Consider the following 22,257-nt stretch of genomic DNA (forward strand, 5'->3'; position numbering starts at 1 on the left):
CAACACGTTAAGAATCAAGTGTGTAATTTGTCTGTAGAATGTCCTTACTATAAATTATAACTTGATTGTGATGTTTTTAAAATACTAACTGAGTAATGATGTGCCTACAACCCTACAACCCTTAAGCAAGTCATGGTATGTTTCTGACTTTACTACTAATAATTATCAGTTTTCTCTCAACATGGTGTATCTTTCCCTCACTATGGGCAAAAAGCCCACTAAAAAATGTAAAGCCCATGCCTTCAAATTATGCTTCACATAACTTGTCGTGTAATTAGACCTTTCCTGTAAAATACATTGTAGAACATTAGTAAATATCAAAAAGGTTCTTTGAACACAGAGACTCTTGTGGAGGCATTTAGACTTGCTCAACTGTTGCACCATCCTCTGGTAGTACTACTTGCTCTACGTAGGCCACAGATTGTGATTCTTTGTGTTAACCCAGAAGGGGTATTTGGGAGATCCATATCCATCCATACTAATATAATAAAGAGAGAGCCCAAACCTTTGAGGCGGGTAATCTCAGGAACCACAGCACCAGTCACAACACCCAATACAGCGTTGGAAAGGGCAGTTGCAGCAGAAGGACATAGGCTATGCAGACGTCCACCATATACATTTAAAAGGTAAAAGAACCGTGCCAGCAAAGTAGTCCCTTGTGGGCGTGTCTGCGTTGTGCTGTGGGTGTGTGCTGGGGGCGTGTGGTACGTTCCGCCCTTCATGCCATGTCTCATATCGTGTGCTGTGGGCGTGTGCGGGGCGCGGGATTACGGGAAAAAAGTGAGCATTGTGCCCAATATTTCATTGTTTTTTCTTCCCAGGTTCTGTACATTCCAGCTCCGGGTGTCCACCCTGCTCCCTTTAAATACCCCTGCACCCCATAATCATAACCCACCCTTACGCCTTAAAATACCCCAACACCCTTAAACACTAACCCATCTTAACCCTATTAATATACCCTGTACCCCAAAACCTATCCTAAACCCTAAAAATACCCCTGTACCCTAAAACCCAAACGTAGCCCTGAACCCTAAAAATACACCTGTACCCCAAACCTACCCCTGAACCCTAAAAATACCCTTGTACCCCAAAACCCAAACCTAGCCCTGAACCCTAAAAATAACCCTGTACCCCCAAACCTAGCCCTGAACCCTAAAATACCACTGTACCCCAAAACCCAAACCTAGCCCTGAACCCTAAAAATACCCCTATACCCCAAAACCCATACCTATCCCTAAATCCTAAAACTACCCCTGTACCCGATAACCCAAAACTATATCTGAACCCTTAAAATACCCAAACACCCCAAAACGTATACCGCAGTACCCCAAAACATATACCCCTATACCCATACTTACCTTATCCAAACATAAAAAAAACATGCTTTTACAATTCATACATTTACAACGAATTTCGTTGTAAATGTATGAGTGGTAAAAGCATATAAAATATAAATCCATGCGTTATAATGGCATTGCGGAGTCATGGTACTTTCGTAATGAAAGTATGCGGAGTGATGGTATGCGGAAAGAAAGTTGCGGAATAATGGGTATTTACCCTCCCCGGTAAGTACATTGGTGGTACGGCGGCCCACATCTGCAGCAACATACTCATATTTTTTCACCACCGATTTGAAAAAAGGAACAGGTCTCTCTCATTGATGGCCAGCACCGACATACACTTTTAGACACACCTCCCGCCACAAGTTCTAGAATTGCGAACTTTAGAGCTGGGGAGCTACGTTCGAATCTCGGCATCAGCTCAACATCCTGCGATTCCAGGCAAATCGCTTTGTCTCCCCGTGCCTACCGCAAATGAATGTGTTCTTCTGTAATGTAAATTGGGCTCATGCCATGTTGTCGAGTTCGCGCTATATAATTTTGCAAGGAAAAATAAAGTAGGGAAACTCGAGTTCACACACTACTGAACGCAAATTCTTAAGTGCATCAGCAGTGCACTGTGAATCGGAGCGTATATGGGAGCTATGTATATATATATATATATATATATATATAATCTCCCAAATACCCCTTCTGGGTTAACACAAAAGAATCCTAATCTGTGGCCTACGTAGAGCAAGTAGTACTACCAGAGGATGATATATATATCTGTTCTCCAAAGATCGCTCTGTCTGCTTGGTAAGTGCCCAGGAGCAGACGTAATTATGAAAGCTAGAACCAGAAAAGAAAGTAATGAAAAATAAAAAAGTCATCACGGGGGCATGGAGATGACAGTGGGCAGCTTCCCCACCTCACAAAAGGTTATATCTGGTAAGGAGAGGACTGAGGATAATTTGACATATTAGCACTTTGTTAGATGGTGGGAAAGTAAACTCAACGCAGTTTAAATGTTATGTTATAACAATTAATAGTGTGCACTAATACCCGCAGGTGTCCAGGCTGAGTCAGACACCGTTAATTTCTAAAAAGCCATGTCTTGAGCAGTTGCCTGAACTCACGTAGGGAGGAAGTCTTCCTAAGGGAAAGCGGAAGTGAGTTCCATTCCTTTATTGCATTGTAACTGAAACTCCGCCCCCCCCCTCTCCAAGTTTGCCCTTTAAACTCTGGGGGTGGACATCTGATGGGCATTAGCAGAGCGAAGTAATTATTTGGAGAGTACCAACTAAGAAGGTCCCAAAGAGATTGAATTTGATATGCTGACCTACTAGCAGCCAATGTAATTTTTGAATCTCTGCTCTGATAGACTGGTGTTTGGGGATATCCAAGACCACTCTAGCCGCAGCATTTTGTACGGCCTGTAACCTTCTAAGTAAATTGAATTGTAAGTTCAGATATAACCCATTACCATAGTCTAATTTGGATAAAACCAAAGGTCAGTACAGTTTTTCTGGTATTTTAGGGGATAAATGGTAGTATCTTGCGTAAGGTTCTAATGATAAGAAAGGAAGAGGACACTACCTTAGAAACTTGGGACTTAAGATTTAGTTTTTCATCTATAATAACCCCCAAATTCTTCTCCTTGGCTACTGGCATGGAAGGAGGGCCTAGGGTGTCTGTCCACCAAGCCGGTGACCACTGAGGTGAGAGGTTACCAAACAGCACCACCTCAGTTTTGTTAGAATTCAATTTCAGGCAATTCCTGCCCATCCAATTGCTAAGGGTGACCATACAGTCATGAAGTTTGGTCGAATATTTGATATCCATGTCAGTTGCTGAGATAACCAACTGGGTATCGTCGGTGTAGGAAGTAGGAACTAAATTAAAACTTTTGATCAAGGGAGCTAATTAGGAGACCTAAATATTAAAAAGCGTTGGGCTTAGCGAAGACCCCTGTGGCACCCCGCAAGGCAAAATAAAAGGCGCTGACTTAAAATCGCCCAGATGCACTGTTTGAATTCTATCCGAAAGGCATGAGGTCAGGAGGGAAAGGGCTTTTCCTCCTATCCCTGTTGTTTTTAGGCGTTCAACCAAAAGAGTATGGTCCAATGTACCAAAAGCCGCGGACAGAACGAGCAGAACGAGGGCAGCCGAACCTCCAGTCTAGTGCCTTACGGATTTCCTTTATAGTTTTTATTAGCCGTCTCTGTACTATGACCCGTTCTGAAACCAAATTGACTTTGGTGGAGGATGTTGTTCTCTGAGATATAAATAGAGAGTTCAGCATTTAACATTTTCTCAATGATTTTTAGCAGGAATTTGAAGCCTTGCAATGGGGCGATATTTCGCAGGATCGGTTCTGTCCAGGTTTGGTTTTTTAAGTAAGGCCAATATACAGGCCTGTTTCCACCGGAATGGAAAATGCCCTTGTAGTAGCATCAGATTAAACACGTTAGTTAGCAGTGGGCTGACAATATGACTGATGCTCCGCAGAATCTTGGGGAGCAGGGATCGTCAGGGGATCCTGATTTGGTTGTTGAAAGTAGTGTAGCTGTTTGAACTAAGGAGTCGGGGGAGAAGTTAAGAAAAGACACTTTGCCCAAAACTGCTTGTTCCTGTTATTCCGATTCATTAGTATTAGGTTTGTGGTTGGCAAATAGGTCATATGTTTGGTCCACCTTAGAACAATGGACAGTGCCTTGTTAGCTGAATTTGAAATGGTTTGGCTGAGCATTGACCATTGTCAAAGACTTGCTGAATGTAAGGTGGAGACAAAGTGCTTTGATTATTGTGAAAGGTGGGTGGTCATGCCAGTAGAGTTGTTGTAAGATGTGAATTCAAATTGTTAGATTTTTTTTTTGTGCCTTAGAATTATTTGCATTTATGTTAAGCACTTTTTGTTGTTTTTGGCAAACCTTCATACATCTAGCAACGTTGTTTATGGTATCAATGGCTGAAGTGCAAAAAAGCTTTATATTTTTTAAACCTAAAGCACCTTTGATCTTCTTTATTTCCAGTCTGATATCTATGGGAAAATATTATGATAATGAAGAAATACATCTCTATCCTCCCTGCTTCCAAAAACGCTGGCTATTACAGCACAGTTTAATTGTATATCACAAACACTAAAGGCTTTAACTGCAGGAGTTACATTTTTGAAAACTTCCTAAAAAATAAATCTCTTTTCTATAACCTCAAGATCTCTTGTTAATAATTAAGGCTCCTAGTTTTTTTTATATTTACTGGTTTTTACAGACAGAAAACAATGTGTTCCTGCCTGAATTAATTTGTTTAAAAGAAAAATACAGGCAATTGAGCTTCTTGTGAATGACACTCCCCGGTGTCTTTCTTGAATTCCAAGACCTAAGCTGAGCCGATAGACAGCATAGGGAGGTAAGAAAACAGGATGAGATTTCCATAAATATAGGCATATGGTAAAAAAAATTGTATAGTATTATGCGAAAATTTTTCTGTGGGCGTAGTGTTTTTCTATATGTGGCTACTTAATTTGCTAAAACAGGACAGACATCAAAGTAGGAGTGCATGTTTCTTAGTGAAATAAATGTCTCCTTTTTCAGCTTCATTTATTCTCCAAAATACAAAATTAATCTAGATAAATACCAATAAGATGGTCAAAAAATAAATGTGGATAAATACAGATGAAAATGCTTAAAAACTGGGGGCGTGGCATGGACGGCGGTGGAAATGGCCGCCTAATCTGTCCTCGCGCCGCACAGGAGACCGAGTCTAGCCAGAAACAGTGTGTGGCAGGACGCGGAATGAGCCCAAAACGGTGAATTCGGTGAGCGCAAGACTTGATGCACCACGAGAGCCGCTCAGTGCCACTTATGCTCCAGGAGAGACGAGTCTGGCTGATGTCTGGCCGATAGCCCAGGGAAGACGCGATGGCCGGCCGCCATCTTGTGGATGTGAACCCCGATCCGACAGGTCTGCGCTGCGTTTAGAGACCCCGCCAGTGCGCCTTCTGCCCTAGAAGTGATCGCTTTCCTGAACGATTTGCGAAGGTAATAAAGCAGGGAAACTCCTGGCGTCCTATCTTAAACACAAAAGGAAACAATTCCACATTACCTCTATTAAGGATCAAACTAATAATACCCATACCAAACAGAAGGATATTCTACGCACCTTCCAATCTTTTTATGAAGACCTATATTAATAACAAAGCACAACTCAATGTGGTGGAATGCGCAGAGTATTTAAAATCCATCCATCTACCACAAGTATCTGAGGATGACAAGGTGAAATTAGGCACTCCGTTCACAGTTAAAGAAATATCCGACGCGGTTAAAACGTTGAAGAATAATAAAGCACCAGGCATGGACGGGTTCACAGCCAATTTTTATAAAACATTCGAAGAACCCCTTAATCCCGTACTTTTAAACCAGTTCCAATCATTCTCAACGAAAGGTAGTGTCACCCCCACGATGAGCGAAGCAACCATAATAGTCATTCCAAAGGAAGGGAAAGAAACGTTACTACCGAAAAATATAGACTGATTTCGCTCATAAATTTAGACTGCAAGATTTATGCGAAATCACTAGCTTGCAGACTAAACTCTATCTTGCTAACTCTGATTAGTAGCTCCCAATTAGGGTTTCTGAAACACCGGTTGTCCAACGACAACACAAGACTTTTATGCCATGTATTAGAAAGATCAAAAATTTCAGACTCCCCACCGCGGTTGCAATCACTCTCGACGCGGAGAAGGTGTTTGGTAGGGTGTCATGGCCTTTTCTTCGTCAATGCATGCACTTCTTTAACCTGGGAGATGAATATATTAATATGGTCATGTCCTTATATTCTCACCCCTCTGCCAGACTGCTCACTCTCTGAACCCTTTCACCTAGAGCAAGGGACTAGACAGGGATGCCCCCTCTCGCCTGCCCTTTTTCTACTGGCTCTAGAACCACTCCTTTGCACTATTAAACAAAACGATAATATTAGTGGGATCTCAGTCAGAAACACTAGAGTAAAACTTGCGGCCTACGCGGACGATATCCTGGTGATCACTGAACAGCCTGAGGTCTCCATAGTGGCACTTATGGAAGCTATAGACACCTATTCCTCACATTCCGGTTATAAGTTAAACCAAGATAAATCCGAAGTTAAACCTTTAAATATTTTACAGATAGAGAAGTGTTAGGCTCATCTGGATAATGCTGGCAAAACAGTTATATCAAATACTTGGGGCTAGAGTTCGGTAGCTCCACCATTGAGACCCTCCAACACAACGAAGCTGTGACGCTTGATAAGATAAAATAAAGCAACTGGATGGTCCTGACAATGAGAGCGAACCTAATCCTATGTTCGAAGTCCATTTTTAATAATACCAAGTCTGCCCTGCTTAAAATTGACAAGTTGCTTGATTCCTCAATACGTCGGTTTAGATGGGAATCGATCTGGAAGAACCCTAAGATCACATATAAAGGCAAACCACTTTACAACCAAGCTTGCATCGAGAGTGGTATCCTCTTCCCACACCAACTCTATGAAGGGGCCTACCCTCTTCCTTTCACAGAAATTCTGTCTAAATATGGAATCGATGGCTCCAGTTTCTATACCTTCCTGAACATAAAAACAGCCATTACAAAGGCAGATCTCTCCTCCACACCTCCTTCTCTCCCAACGTATCTCTCCAGAATAAATAGACTAGGACACCAAGTCTCAAAGTTATATAAACTGCTAAGCCCACAGTCTTCCAGACTAACTGTTCGCACCGCACAGTGTTGGTCCTCTCTCGCCTCCTTTGCAATCTCTGATTCTGATTGGTCCAAGGCATGGAAATCCTGCATGAGACCTAAAATAAGCCCTACTTTATCACAAACCAAATTCTGGCTCATGCACAAAGTCTTTTGGACTCCAGCGCGTCTCTATGCCCACAAAATCAGCCCCAATGCTTTCTGCTGGAACTGCAAATGTGCGGAAGGGGATTTAAATCATCTCATCCTCCAATGGGAGTGTGTCTCGACCTACTGGAGCAAAATATTTGATTTCATATATGTTATTCGCTGTTTTGCCTCCCAAAGAACTCCCCTTTCTAGTCTTCGGCTTTGTTAAGGCTGAGCAGCTTAGTGATCCTGATAGGGCCCTGTTCGACCTCCTACTCATGGCAGCAGTCAAGGTTGTCCTTAACAACTGGAAGGATACAAAGAAGGCAAGTTTCGCCTGCTGGTTGAACTGGGTGATCAACCTCCGAGGAGCAGATATCACCCTGCAGCTCTCACAATGGCGTCCCGCACGAAGAAACATGTGGAATTCACTTGATAACTATTTTAGTGTTCACAAACCTCCGTGAATAACCCGGGGTCTCGCTACCCCTTGGCGCAACTCCTTTACCCTTCTTCTTCTTTGTCTATCGCTCCTTTTCTGCTACTTCTCTTTACTCCTCGGCCCTCTCCTTCTTAGGGCCCTGAGATAATAGATGTGGCACTCGGCTACCATTTTGTCTCAGCTGAATGTGACATTGAACATCAGAATTGTCCCTGCTGTAATCAATATTTGCTTTTCATGATGATTGCATTTACGAATTGTACGTGTTTACATATGCCGAGTGTTCACACATGGTGTTCATGATTATAACTGAAATGTCCAATAAAAAAACTTTTGAATCAAAAAGAAAATGCTTAAAAATTAAAAATACCATAAAACCGGGAACCCTATTTATAATCTTGTTAAGATATGAAGATGGCATAGTAAATGCTGCAAAATGTATCTTTAACTTCGTTAAATACTCCTTAGAAAATGTTTTTGCTGCATTATTCAGTTGTTACTGCCACGTAATTTGGTCATAATTACTGCAAAATTTCAATGGACCTCTTCCTACAGTATTTAAGGACCATACCTGTTACCACTTCCTGGAATAAATCTTGGCTTTTCAATTTCTCTCCTTTTGGAGAATCAAGTGCATAGAGGGCCTAACCTAGCCTTTCAATTAAGTATAGTAGGGCCAAACTCCTTAGTACACTATTAATAAACAGTATTTACCATGTATACTGCCCACCAACCACAACTTCCACACTCCCAGAAAATAACTAAATAACTCCTTCATGTAGCAGAAGGGTTGCCTTTTGTATTCTGAAGTGTGATGTCATAGGTATCCCTTCCTCCTAGAACAAGGCTGCATCAGTGACATTCTAGAGTACCTTTCTAATGGCTATCATCTGCTAAGCAGCCACCTGGGCTGCACCACAAGCCAATGTTATGTATTAGACTTCCTTTATACTTTAGACTAGAGGTCTTCAAACCGGAGGGAGCCTTAAGTGATCTCTGGGGGGTTGGGGTGGAGTGCCAGTCTCTGGCCAAAAGAAGCATCATGCTTTGTTTTAAGTGTTAAAAAACATGAGCGCCAGTAAGTCACCTTGTAATACGCCATCACTAGCAACTTTTGTCATGTATATCCTGACTAGGAGTATGTATAAAAAGGGGAAACTGATCTGCGATGGTTAAATATGTTTAGACACATTTAAACATTGCCAGTTTCGAAGAATAATTGTGGAAAAATTGAGGGGGGGGGTCAGAGGATTCTATTTTTTACATGCGGGTGCAGCATTAAGAAGTTTGAAGACCACTGCTTTCTCTGAGAAAACGAGGCAGAAGCGAGAACCGACGATACAAGAGAACATATCCAGTTAAAAAAAAGTGGGACATTCCAGAGTGGAGCGAGTTAAAGTTCACTTCTATCCCTCGTTGAAACAGATGTTTTAACTTGAAAAGCAGATTCCAGGACCAGACATCTATAATGGAATGGAATCAGCGAAGAACAAGAAAGGCCATAAGATAAATACTGCCTGACCTGTTTAAACAATCTGGAGGTCCCCATCGAACCAGAAAATCAGTAGGCATAGAAAGAAAGATCATACTATGGTGCCAAAATAACATTCTTGACACTCCTATCCAGAGACGAATTGCTAATTTTGGAAGACGGTGACCCCAATAATCAACCGTTTTGTCCTGAAGGTGTTCCCGCATCGAGGGGGTCCACACCTAAACGCGTCAACGCATTTGATTCAATACAGAATCCAAGTGGAGTCTAGGGAAAATCAGATATTCATGAATTCTTAATACTGTGATTCCCAGATTTAAAAGTTAGAAGGCGATTGGATCAGGCAATGGTGTAGCACAAACATCTAAACTAACCATTTGAAGGGGGTTTTTGTAGATAAATGTAATGTGTTTTTGATTCAATGATCAGGATTTTGCCAATGTATTTATTTAACTGTGCCTATAGTTTATGAGATTTTGTGGACAATTTTGTTCAAATGTCATGAAGTGAAACATGCAATGTTTTTTTTTTTTTAATTGTTGTTTTATTAGATATGCTTTCAGGAACCTTTTTCTGAAATTTTAAACAAACCTGTGAAGGATATTTGTTCATCCTATTTTTTAAATAAAAGATTGTAAACGTTACATCCTAGTGTGGAAACTTTAATTGGACGTATCTTTTGAATAATGTGTGTTGGATGAATGGATACAAATTAACGGTTTTAACTTAAGCTTAATAGTGAAGCAGTTTTTCCAGGGATTTTTCATTGTCATTGACAATGCCAATAGCTTAAACTTGCGTAAAAGCGAGACCTATTGCATTGCAGATGCTTATTTAGACATGTTACAAAGCAGCGCTAGCTGCTATGCAGCGTGTCTTTACATTTTTTTTAAGAAATAGCAGTGTGACCCGGTCAGCGCATAGACGTTGCACAGAAGCAACAGTTAGCATTACACAAGGTCATGTTACTTTTTAAGCATGGGGGAATTAAGTGATTTTACCCAGAATCACGGGATGTTGATCTGACCGCTTGACTCGAACCTGGTTAACCATTTGTAGCGTCACGCCATCTCCCGTGTCAGTTCTTGTTTTCTCTCACTTCCCTTTCTCTTGCTGATAAGCGGAGTACAAGACACGTTTAAACCGATTTAAGCAGTTTGAACTGAGCCCAAGTGGCACCCAGAACAAAGGTGAAAGAACTGTGTTGTATGCAGTCACTAAGCACAATTAGGGAAGCAATGGGCTTGAGTGAGTATGTTGACATGTCCTCTGAGCCAATGAGTGCCTTGGTGCACGGGGCACCACTGAGGTATGAAAAAAATCTTTTATGTTAAGTTAAAAACTGAGCGCGGCGTCGCTTCAAGGACACTGCGCTCTGTTTCTTTCTTTATTTAGGTTTCGCCTGACATCCGCTGCGCAGCAGCGTTCGCGCAGGCGAAATCTTATGTTAGAACAGTATGTGGCTTTGTCCCGCCTCTCTCTTCCATTGGAAGAGAGATCTGTCCGTCATTGTCCGAGGCGATTCGTGGGCGTTCCGTGCATTTTTTCCCTCTCCACCCCTTTGTTGCTGTCATTGCGGCGGTGGGTGTTGTCTTATTTTTTTTTTCCCCAGGCTGCCATTTTTTTCTAGGAGCTAGGGCGAGCGGGTGGATTCACGTAATGCTCCTTTCTCGTCAGGAACCTCCTGCAGCCTCTCCCTGCCCTGCCAGAGCTGAGGACACGCAGCCGCGGCATTTCTCCCCGTTCCTTCCACCCCTCCCAGTCTGATGCCTTCTCGCTGATCTTTTGTCATCATGTAAGTGCAAAAATGTGTGCTGCGTCTTCGAGCAGTTCAGCTTATTTGAACACTCAGGTGCTGATACAATCCCAGTGGTTGGCCCTCTCTGCGTAGGTGATTTACTCTATAGGTAGCAGCATGTTAAACAATTGCATTGCCTATCTATTTGATTGAGGTAATTTCCTTACCCATTAACATGGGTGCTCACTCTACACTTCTATAGCTCTTGGGTGGAAGTCATAAGGACGCATTCCTACTCAAGTCCGGGAGGAACCACAAGTACACCGGGCCTCATGTACAACGCTTTTATGCACTGACAAAGCCTGCAGTGCATAACCTTGTTTATTAATGTTCTTCAAGACTGTAGTGTGTCGTCGGGACGCTGGCACTGCTGCTGCCTGTGTGAGGAACTTAGTGTGTCGGATGGAAGCCTGTACTGCTGCTGCTGCCTGCACAGTGCCTGTTTGAGTTAGACGTGCTCCAGTGCTGTCTGTTTGCATGTGAGGGAAGCTGGCTCTCTTGCTGCCCTTTGGTGTGTGTGAGAAGCTCTCTGATGCCACCATGCGCTGCCCTTGTTCTATGAAGAAACTTGCACTTGGGCTGCCTGTGCTGTTTGTTAGGTTTGTGGTGAGAAAAGCAGAGCTGCCATATGCTGTTTCCTGTCTTTTGCCTGTTCTGTGTGTGGGAGAGGCCTGCTCTGGCACTATCCATTGAACATTGAAAACTAACCTATGCTCAATTCAAATAACATCCTTGTTTTAGTTCTTAGGGCCTTACTGAACTTGGTTGGCACCTGTCATGCCTGTGAGATCTGTGCACATGCTTGCTGTTGAAAGGATGAAAGATCTTTTCACTCGAAGGTCAGCTCTGCTCTCTACAGCACAAGGAAAAGTTTGAGGCAGCTGCCTGAACTTGTAAGATCTGTATAACCCGAGTTAGGTTGAGTTTATTTATTCCTTTCCGCTGGTTCGCTTTTCTCAAACAGAACAAACAAATCCAAAAGTTAGGGAACGCGTATAACAAAACAGTGCATAAAATGCATTTTGAGTTGATAGAATTGTAGACATTTAAAAAGGGGAAGGGAAAAAGAAACGTAATTTTTTTTTTGACTATCACCGCTCAACCAGGCTTCAACTTTCAGAGTGTTAACCATTTTACTCACAACAAACTTAATTACAGAGGATGTATATATTGGAAGATTACATCTTCTTAGGAAACCTAACAATTGCTGTTCCGATCTTCCAATCAGATATTTATATTAGTTACAGATTTCAAATCATTTGCTCAAACACAAGTAAGGCCCACCTGCACTCTAAGCCAATGAAGACTTTTACACTGAAGGGCATCCTGAGGTTCTTTCTCCTCCGTTCGGTACATAGGTGATGATGTTTTTACAGTCATTAACCAGTGACTGGGTGATGGTAACTTTAATTGCGACATGGAATATTTTATTTTTAGTATTTTACTTTTAGTTCTCTGCCCCCTTGCTGTGCTTGCTCTCCTGTGTGTGTGTGTGTGGCTCTGGGTGTGTGTGTGGCTCTGGGTGTGTGTGTGGCTCTGGGTGTGTGTGTGGCTCTGGGTGTGTGTGTGGCTTTGGGTGTGTGTGTGGCTTTGGGTGTGTGTGTGGCTCTGGGTGTGTGTGTGTCTCGGTGTGTGTGTGGGGGGGCTCTGGGTGGGGGTTTGTGTGGGGGGGGCTCTGGGTGTGTGTGTGGGGGGCTCTGGGTGGGGGTGTGTGTGCGTGGGGGGCTCTGGGTGGGGGTGTGTGTGTGTGGGGGGCTCTGGGTGGGGGGGTGTGTGTGTGGGGGGCTCTGGGTGGGGGTGTGTGTGTGTGGCTCTGGGTGGGGGTGTGTGTGTGTGTGGCTCTGGGTGGGGGTGGGTGTGTGTGTGGCTCTGGGGGGTGGGTGTGTGTGTGGCTCTGGCGGTGTGTGTGTGGCTCTGGCTGTGTGTGTGTGTGTGTGTGGCTCTGGCGGTGTGTGTGTGTGTGTGTGGCTCTGGCGGTGTGTGTGTGTGGCTCTGGCGGTGTGTGTGTGTGTGGCTCTGGCGGTGTGTGTGTGTGTGTGTGGCTCTGGCTGTGTGTGTGTGTGTGGCTCTGGCTGTGTGTGTGTGTGTGTGTGTGTGGCTCTGGCGGTGTGTGTGTGTGGCTCTGGCGGTGTGTGTGTGTGGCTGTGTGTGGCTCTGTGTGTGTGTGGCTCTGGGTGTGTGTGTGTGGCTGGCTCTGGGTGTGTGTGTGTGTCTCTGGGTGTGTGTGTGGGGTAGTAATTGCTGTCTGCTGAGCTTGTCCATAGGGTACAATAGGGTTCACATTTGCGAGAGATTAAGCTAATGGCAATGTAAATGTACATGTATTTATATAGTGCAAATCACTGACCGAGGTTGGTATCTAAGCGCTTGCTTAGGGAGCCCGTCCTGGTATTCCCCTGTGAGATAACCCCGGCAGGGTATCCACAAGGTGAAAGCCAGGCATCCCGCCGCGAGGGGCCGTTGTGGAGATTAAGCAAGCTATTGCCCAGAGTCGCAGAGTGTGAACCCGTGAGTCGAGAAGGCACCGAAGCGAGAATTATCGAGTCCGTGGAATTTTTTAGCCCAAGACCCGCCGAGGCGGGGAATTGAACCCTGGTCCAGGGCTGATCTCAGCTTCCGGGTCTGCCGCCTCTAACCCCTGAGCCACACTTCTCCACAATGCCATTTATTTATCTGTTTTCAAAACCAACACATAAATACAAATTTTGACATTTACAATGCAAATAGCTCTAACTTTGCCAAAGGCGAAACCATTGCATTGTAAATGCTTGTTTACTTTAACACTGAGTGCGGTGTCCTTAAAGCTCCACAGCGCTCAGTTTTAAAGTAAACAAACAGAGCCTGGTGTCCCTGAAGTGGACGCCGCGATTATCATAAATGAAAAATATAAAGAAATAAAGTGAGCGCAGTGTCCCTGGCAGGTGCCGCGCTCATTAAAGTAAAAAAATGAAAAGCTTACAATTTTGAGAGCATAGCGCTGCAGCCGCCATTGTCCCCATCAAGGTCCATGTTAAAAATAGTGCTCACTCACCATATAAAGGCCACCGTGTAACGCCGCAAGCAAACAATCCAGTCAAGATGGGCCGTCCCAAAAGGTGACAGGGCGGTAACAAAGAAGCCTCCTTTACAGTCGGGAGCCAGCGTTTAGAATAAACTATGACGCCAGCCAATGAGAATGATGGGTGGGGCTTCAACTCCACTTCTGAAATCTCCTCGATTTACAATTGGCCTCGCAGATCGTGCAGCGCATGCGCGCTGCAGCGCAGGTCTGCGAGACCTAAAAACAAAGTAATGATATTGATACGTTTAGTATTCTGGAAAGTCTGTGAATGTAAGCGTTCAGCATAATGTGCTCTCCTTTTTAGTCATCTGTCTTCATTCCTTGTTTGTGATTTTTTTTTTTCTTCCCCCCCACCTCCCCTCCCCCCCCATAGGGGTGTTTGTCCTTGCATGCAGCCTTTCAAAACATTTTGCTCAGTTGTTTTAGGTAATATTGTGTGCTTCAGTATTTCTCTTTTCATCTATTTAGAAAGTGATCTTGTGTTGTTACTACTATTGCAAAATAATTCTATTTTTTGCTGTGCCACAAAAAGTACGAGTGTAGATTAATGTGTGCTCCTTTCAGAGATATCTGCTAGAAGAATGCTTAGGTACTGAATAAACTGTGAAAGTAGGCCAGGCGCTTGTGTCCTAAATCTGCGTTCGTTCTCTCTGGTAAATACTGTATCTAAGCTAATTCTGGGAATCTGTTTCCAAAACAGATCTTTATATCGGGATATATAGCATCATTCTGTAACCTTTGTTGGTCAGCAGCTCACAAAGTAGCTTGTTTTGTAACGGCCAAGGTTATTTTTGTATGTTGTACACTGTATAAGTTCCTAAATTGCAATGGCTTGGGATTTTGTTTTTAATTTAAATTAGACTGCTGGACACTTTTCTGAAAATTACTGATTTTTTTAGGTCGAGCCTTTACCATTCCGCAGGAATGGGAAATGGGGAGAATTCAAGTCGGCTATTTTCTCTTCAAACCAAAGGGCTTTCAGCCGCGGTTTTCTTGCAGTGCCCGTGAACCACGTGATAACATGCACGCGCATTCAGGGCCAGCCAGCCCAGCACATCAAAGGGCTTCTCCTCCCCTAATTATTCATGGCCGGCCGCAGGCCGGCCGTACTTTCAGTTTCCCCAGAACGGCTAATTAGGGGAGGAGAAGCCCTTTGATGTGCTTCACACCAATGCGCCTCAGTCATTCCTCTTCTTTGTATTTGCTTCCAGACTCCGATCTGCTCATGTGCACAAGACGCTTTACACATTACACTCATCTGCCTGAAGTGGGAGTTTTAAAGAAGCAAAGCTGGTCCTTCTGTACTTGCAGTTTCACTTCTAATGTGTGTTGTTATTTATCATGATTTTTAGCTGAGGTGTATCACGCTTGTTCATGAGTTTGATCTCTTCATACTGTCAAATGTTTTCTAAGTTGTTTTTGATTGTCTTACCACTGGAGGTCTCCCTGTGCTACATTTAGCCTCTGACACATGCAACACCACTCAACCACGCAACGCCACTCAACCACGCAACACCACTCAACCACGCAACGCCACTCAACCACGCAACGCCACTCAACCACGCAACGCCACTCAACGCCACGCAACTACGCAACGCCACGCAACTACGCAACGCCACGCAACTACGCAACGCCACGCAACTACGCAAGGCCACGCAACTACGCAACGCCACGCAACTACGCAACGCCACGCAACTACGCAACGCCACTCAACTACGCAACGCCACTCAACTACGCAACGCCACTCAACTACGCAATGCCACTCAACTACGCAACGCCGCTCAACTACGCAACGCCGCTCAACTACGCAACACCGCGCAACTACGCAACGCCGCAATGCCACGCAACTACGCAACGCCACTCACACATGCAACGCCACGCAACTACGCAACGCCACTCAACTACACAGCGCCACTCAACTACGCAACGCCACTCAACTACGCAACGCCACTCAACTACGCAACGCCACTCAACTACGCAACGCCACTCAACTACGCAACGCTGCGCAACTACGCAACTACGCAACGCCACGCAACTACGCAACGCCACGCAACTACGCAACGCCACTCACACATGCAACGCCACTCACACATGCAACGCCACGCAACTACGCAACGCCACGCAACTACGCAACGCCACGCAACTACGCAACGCCACGCAACAACGCAACGCCACTCAACTACGCAACGCCACTCAACTACGCAACGCCACTCAACTACGCAACGCCACTCAACTACGCAACGCCACTCAACCACGCAACGCCACTCAACCACGCAACGCCACTCAACGCCACGCAACTACGCAACGCCACGCAACTACGCAACGCCACGCAACTACGCAACGCCACGCAACTACGCAACGCCACGCAACTACGCAACGCCACGCAACTACGCAACGCCACGCAACTACGCAACGCCACGCAACTACGCAACGCCACTCAACTACGCAACGCCACTCAACTACGCAACGCCACTCAACTACGCAACGCCGCTCAACTACGCAACACCGCTCAACTACGCAACACCGCGCAACTACGCAACGCCGCAATGCCACGCAACTACGCAACGCCACTCACACATGCAACGCCACGCAACTACGCAACGCCACTCAACTACACAGCGCCACTCAACTACGCAACGCCACTCAACTACGCAACGCCACTCAACTACGCAACGCCACTCAACTACGCAACGCCACTCAACTACGCAACGCCACTCAACTACGCAACGCTGCGCAACTACGCAACTACGCCACGCAACTACGCAACGCAACTACGCAACGCCACGCAACTACGCAACGCCACTCACACATGCAACGCCACTCAACTACGCAACGCCACTCAACTACGCCACGCCAATCAACTACGCCACGCCACTCAACTACGCAACGCCACTCAACTACGCAACGCCACTCAACTACGCAACGCCAATCAACTACGCCACGCCACTCAACTACGCAACGCTGCGCAACTACGCAACGCTGCGCAACTACGCAACGCTGCGCAACTACGCAACGCTGCGCAACTACGCAACGCTGCGCAACTACGCAACGCTGCGCAACTACGCAACGCTGCGCAACTACGCAACTACGCAACGCCACGCAACTACGCAACGCCACGCAACTACGCAACGCCACTCACACATGCAACGCCACGCAACTACGCAACGCCACGTAACTACGCAACGCCACGCAACTACGCAACGCCACGCAACTACGCAACGCCGCTCAACTACGCAACGCCGCTCAACTACGCAACGCCGCTCAACTACGCAACGCCGCTCAACTACGCAACGCCGCTCAACTACGCAACGCCGCTCAACTACGCAACGCCGCTCAACTACGCAACGCCGCTCAACTACGCAACGCCGCTCAACTACGCAACGCCGCTCAACTACGCAACGCCGCTCAACTACGCAACGCTGCGCAACTACGCAACTACGCCACGCAACTACGCAACGCAACTACGCAACGCCACGCAACTACGCAACGCCACTCACACATGCAACGCCACTCAACTACGCAACGCCACTCAACTACGCCACGCCAATCAACTACGCCACGCCACTCAACTACGCAACGCCACTCAACTACGCAACGCCACTCAACTACGCAACGCCAATCAACTACGCCACGCCACTCAACTACGCAACGCTGCGCAACTACGCAACGCTGCGCAACTACGCAACGCTGCGCAACTACGCAACGCTGCGCAACTACGCAACGCTGCGCAACTACGCAACGCTGCGCAACTACGCAACGCTGCGCAACTACGCAACGCTGCGCAACTACGCAACTACGCAACGCCACGCAACTACGCAACGCCACGCAACTACGCAACGCCACTCACACATGCAACGCCACGCAACTACGCAACGCCACGTAACTACGCAACGCCACGCAACTACGCAACGCCACGCAACTACGCAACGCCGCTCAACTACGCAACGCCGCTCAACTACGCAACGCCGCTCAACTACGCAACGCCGCTCAACTACGCAACGCCGCTCAACTACGCAACGCCGCTCAACTACGCAACGCCGCTCAACTACGCAACGCCGCTCAACTACGCAACGCCGCTCAACTACGCAACGCCGCTCAACTACGCAACGCCGCTCAACTACGCAACGCCGCTCAACTACGCAACGCCGCTCAACTACGCAACGCCGCTCAACTACGCAACGCCGCTCAACTACGCAACGCCGCTCAACTACGCAACGCCACGCAACTACGCAACGCCACGCAACTACGCAACGCCACGCAACAACGCAACGCCGCAATGCCACGCAACAACGCAACGCCACTCACACATGCAACGCCACTCACACATGCAACGCCACTCACACATGCAACGCCACTCACACATGCAACGCCACTCACACATGCAACGCCACTCACACATGCAACGCCACTCACACATGCAACGCCACTCACACATGCAACGCCACTCACACATGCAACGCCACTCACACATGCAACGCCACTCACACATGCAACGCCACTCACACATGCAACGCCACTCACACATGCAACGCCACTCACACATGCAACGCCACTCACACATGCAACGCCACTCACACATGCAACGCCACTCACACATGCAACGCCACTCACACATGCAACGCCACTCACACATGCAACGCCACTCACACATGCAACGCCACTCACACATGCAACGCCACTCACACATGCAACGCCACTCACACATGCAACGCCACTCACACATGCAACGCCACTCACACATGCAACGCCACTCACACATGCAACGCCACTCACACATGCAACGCCACTCACACATGCAACGCCACTCACACATGCAACGCCACTCACACATGCAACGCCACTCACACATGCAACGCCACTCACACATGCAACGCCACTCACACATGCAACGCCACTCACACATGCAACGCCACTCACACATGCAACGCCACTCACACATGCAACGCCACTCACACATGCAACGCCACTCACACATGCAACGCCACTCACACATGCAACGCCACTCACACATGCAACGCCACTCACACATGCAACGCCACTCACACATGCAACGCCACTCACACATGCAACGCCACTCACACATGCAACGCCACTCACACATGCAACGCCACTCACACATGCAACGCCACTCACACATGCAACGCCACTCACACATGCAACGCCACTCACACATGCAACGCCACTCACACATGCAACGCCACTCACACATGCAACGCCACTCACACATGCAACGCCACTCACACATGCAACGCCACTCACACATGCAACGCCACTCACACATGCAACGCCACTCACACATGCAACGCCACTCACACATGCAACGCCACTCACACATGCAACGCCACTCACACATGCAACGCCACTCACACATGCAACGCCACTCACACATGCAACGCCACTCACACATGCAACGCCACTCACACATGCAACGCCACTCACACATGCAACGCCACTCACACATGCAACGCCACTCACACATGCAACGCCACTCACACATGCAACGCCACTCACACATGCAACGCCACTCACACATGCAACGCCACTCACACATGCAACGCCACTCACACATGCAACGCCACTCACACATGCAACGCCACTCACACATGCAACGCCACTCACACATGCAACGCCACTCAACTACGCAACGCCACTCACACATGCAACGCCACTCACACATGCAACGCCACTCACACATGCAACGCCACTCAACTACGCAACGCCACTCAACTACGCAACGCCACTCAACTACGCAACGCCACTCACGTTGCCAATAGGTCTCGCAGTACGACAGTTGGAGCCATTACAATTGCAAATAACAATGCCTTTCACTTTGGTTATCATTTTAAATACATAAAGGGCTTTGTCATTTACAAAACCAATAGCTCCAACTTTCCTACTGCGAGACCTATTGGCAACGCCAGTGCTTGTTTTTCCTTTGTTGTCCTGTTGAAGATGGTAGTTGTAATTGAGAGAGGATGCATGTGTGATGCTGTAGCAAAGCCCCTAAATTACATGGGCCCCTGACCGGCCTGGCTCCACTGTCCTCTGGGGATGGGCACACTAGTTTCCACCCATAGGAACTGGGTGCTGTTTTCGCACATTGCTCTAGTCTTTTAGCTGAGGCCTCACTGGTGTGGTGGTGGTGGTGGGGGTGGTGGTGGTGGTGATGCTGTAATCCCACATGAGGTTTTTAGGTTTTGACTAGCGATGCATGCGTACGAAGTACGCATGCGCTAGGAAAAATCTTATGCTCTGTGTGTGGAGTCGGGTAACAGCCCACTCCTCCCATTGGCTAGCTCCATAAATGGAGGCTAGCCATTGGGAGAGGGCTCTGTCCGTCAATCTCGGACCAGATTGAAAATTTTTGGCTTTTGGCTACGTCACGCGACGTCAGCCAAAAGCCGGGAACGCCCCCGAATCTGGTCCGGCATTGAGCCGGCACCCGACTTCCTGCTTGCGTGAGTGAGTTTATAACAATGGAGTAAGGAAAGTTAAATGAGCTGTCTGTGGGGTGGCTACGCGTGCGTTTTTTTTTATGGAAATGTGTTTGCAGTGCGTGCTTTTAAAGGGAACTCATTCTAACAAGGACATTTTAATAAGGTAATGGGAGTTTTATTGCAGCGTGTTTTTTCTTGGGCTTCTTTGAAATGATCCAGCCTGCGCAAGATTCCCCTCCCATTTCCTTTTCCCCTGCCGTGTGGGCTTCACGAGGCTTCCCATATATCTGCCTTTGACAGCCGGCTCGTTTACACACTCTGTGGAGCCCCAGCTATCATGAATCAGCCCGGCATCATGTGCTGTGCAGATGCTCGTGTAATGTGCCCCAAGTGTGTCAGCCGGTGCCATCTGCAGCGCCCACAGCAGCGTCTGGTGGTCCTGCGACAGCCCAGTCTCGGGCCAGACGATGTGTAAAGCGTCGGGTAATTGCAATCAGCTCCGCGCGGGGCTTCCCGGGTCAGCCCGCCGGCAGCCGCCTTCAAGGCGGCCCGGCCGCATCTGCGAGGCCTCCCTCCGTTTATCAAATCTGATACAATGAAAATGGACATCAATCTGGATAATTTCACTAAGTGTTTCCCATTCCAGCTCACTGAGCTAATCAAGCTTGTGGCTAATTAATTGAGGGTGTGTCAGCCTTTTGTGGAGCTCCTTTCCGTCCTCGTCCAATAACCTTAAATCAAGCCACTCAGTGTCATTTTATATACCCGATTTCTGGCAGTGAGGCACATGGAGGGGGAATTGAAACAACAAAAACGTGCCTGGTAGTAATCTCTTCTGCATGTAAAAACCCTCCGTGAAGGAGCCCTCCTGGCAGGGTCTGTGCCATCCCTGTGCCCAAAAAAAAATACCAGCTGCCCAGAAAAATACGCAAAAACAAGCACTAGGACTTGTTGCTCTTCGGCAGTGGGGAGTGTTTGCCGAGTGTGTGGCCAGATTGTGTTTACAGGGCACTGTACTGTGTGCGTGTGGCTGTAATGCTTGGAGGCTGTGGTGTGTGCGTGTGGCTGTAATGCTTGGAGGCTGTGGTGTGTGCGTGTGGCTGTAATGCTTGGAGGCTGTGGTGTGTGCGTGTGGCTGTAATGCTTGGAGGCTGTGGTGTGTGCGTGTGGCTGTAGTGCTTGGAGGCTGTGGTGTGTGCGTGTGGCTGTAGTGCTTGGAGGCTGTGGTGTGTGCGTGTGGCTGGGTTGCACACAGTAATGGTGGTGGCACAATTGCGCGTTGTCGTGCTCCTCCATCGGCTCCACGTGAAACCCCCTCTAACTTATGTGTTGGGTGTGATTGTTAAAGTGGATGTTCTGGCGAGGACGCGGCCCGCCCTGGTGCCGGCTGACAGGGGGAGAACCTGCCCAGACAGGGGTTGATACGTGGGCCTCGGCTGTCCTCGTTTGCCCCTGAGTCTTGTTTGGAAGCTGTTTGCCTGAGAGCAGGACGTTGTGTCCCTAGCCTAGTGTGCGAGTCACGGGGCGTTGCGTATTACACCATTTCTGCGTCGAAAGACCTCTGGTGTTCTCTGTTTGGGGGGAGACCTGCGTGTATGCAGTGTGCTGGTGTCTCTCGTGCACAACGTATGGTGGTTGTTTGTGATTTGCACACCAGGCCTGGTTCTGCATCTTGTGGGGGGCAGGGCACTATAAGGCATTTCAATATCTGTGTTCAGCGTCATATTTGGAAATCGTTGCACAACCTGGGATGCAATCTATTGAGGTGTAGCGTGTGAGGGGCCTGTGTGCACTCACTTACTGTGTTGCGCACCATGGGTTGCACTCTCCACGCCCACCTG

At 47.2% G+C, this 22,257-nt stretch overlaps 1 protein-coding gene across 1 annotated transcript in view; it reads left to right on the forward strand.

Moving 5' to 3' along the window:
- The window catches only part of DNAJC7 (DnaJ heat shock protein family (Hsp40) member C7), a 649,293-nt gene that overhangs the window by 17,514 nt on the left and 609,522 nt on the right, over positions 1–22,257 (forward strand). The window lies entirely within an intron of this gene.

This window comes from Lissotriton vulgaris, chromosome 5 (genome assembly GCF_964263255.1).
Source record: "Lissotriton vulgaris chromosome 5, aLisVul1.2, whole genome shotgun sequence".
Lineage (NCBI taxonomy): Eukaryota > Metazoa > Chordata > Amphibia > Caudata > Salamandridae > Lissotriton > Lissotriton vulgaris.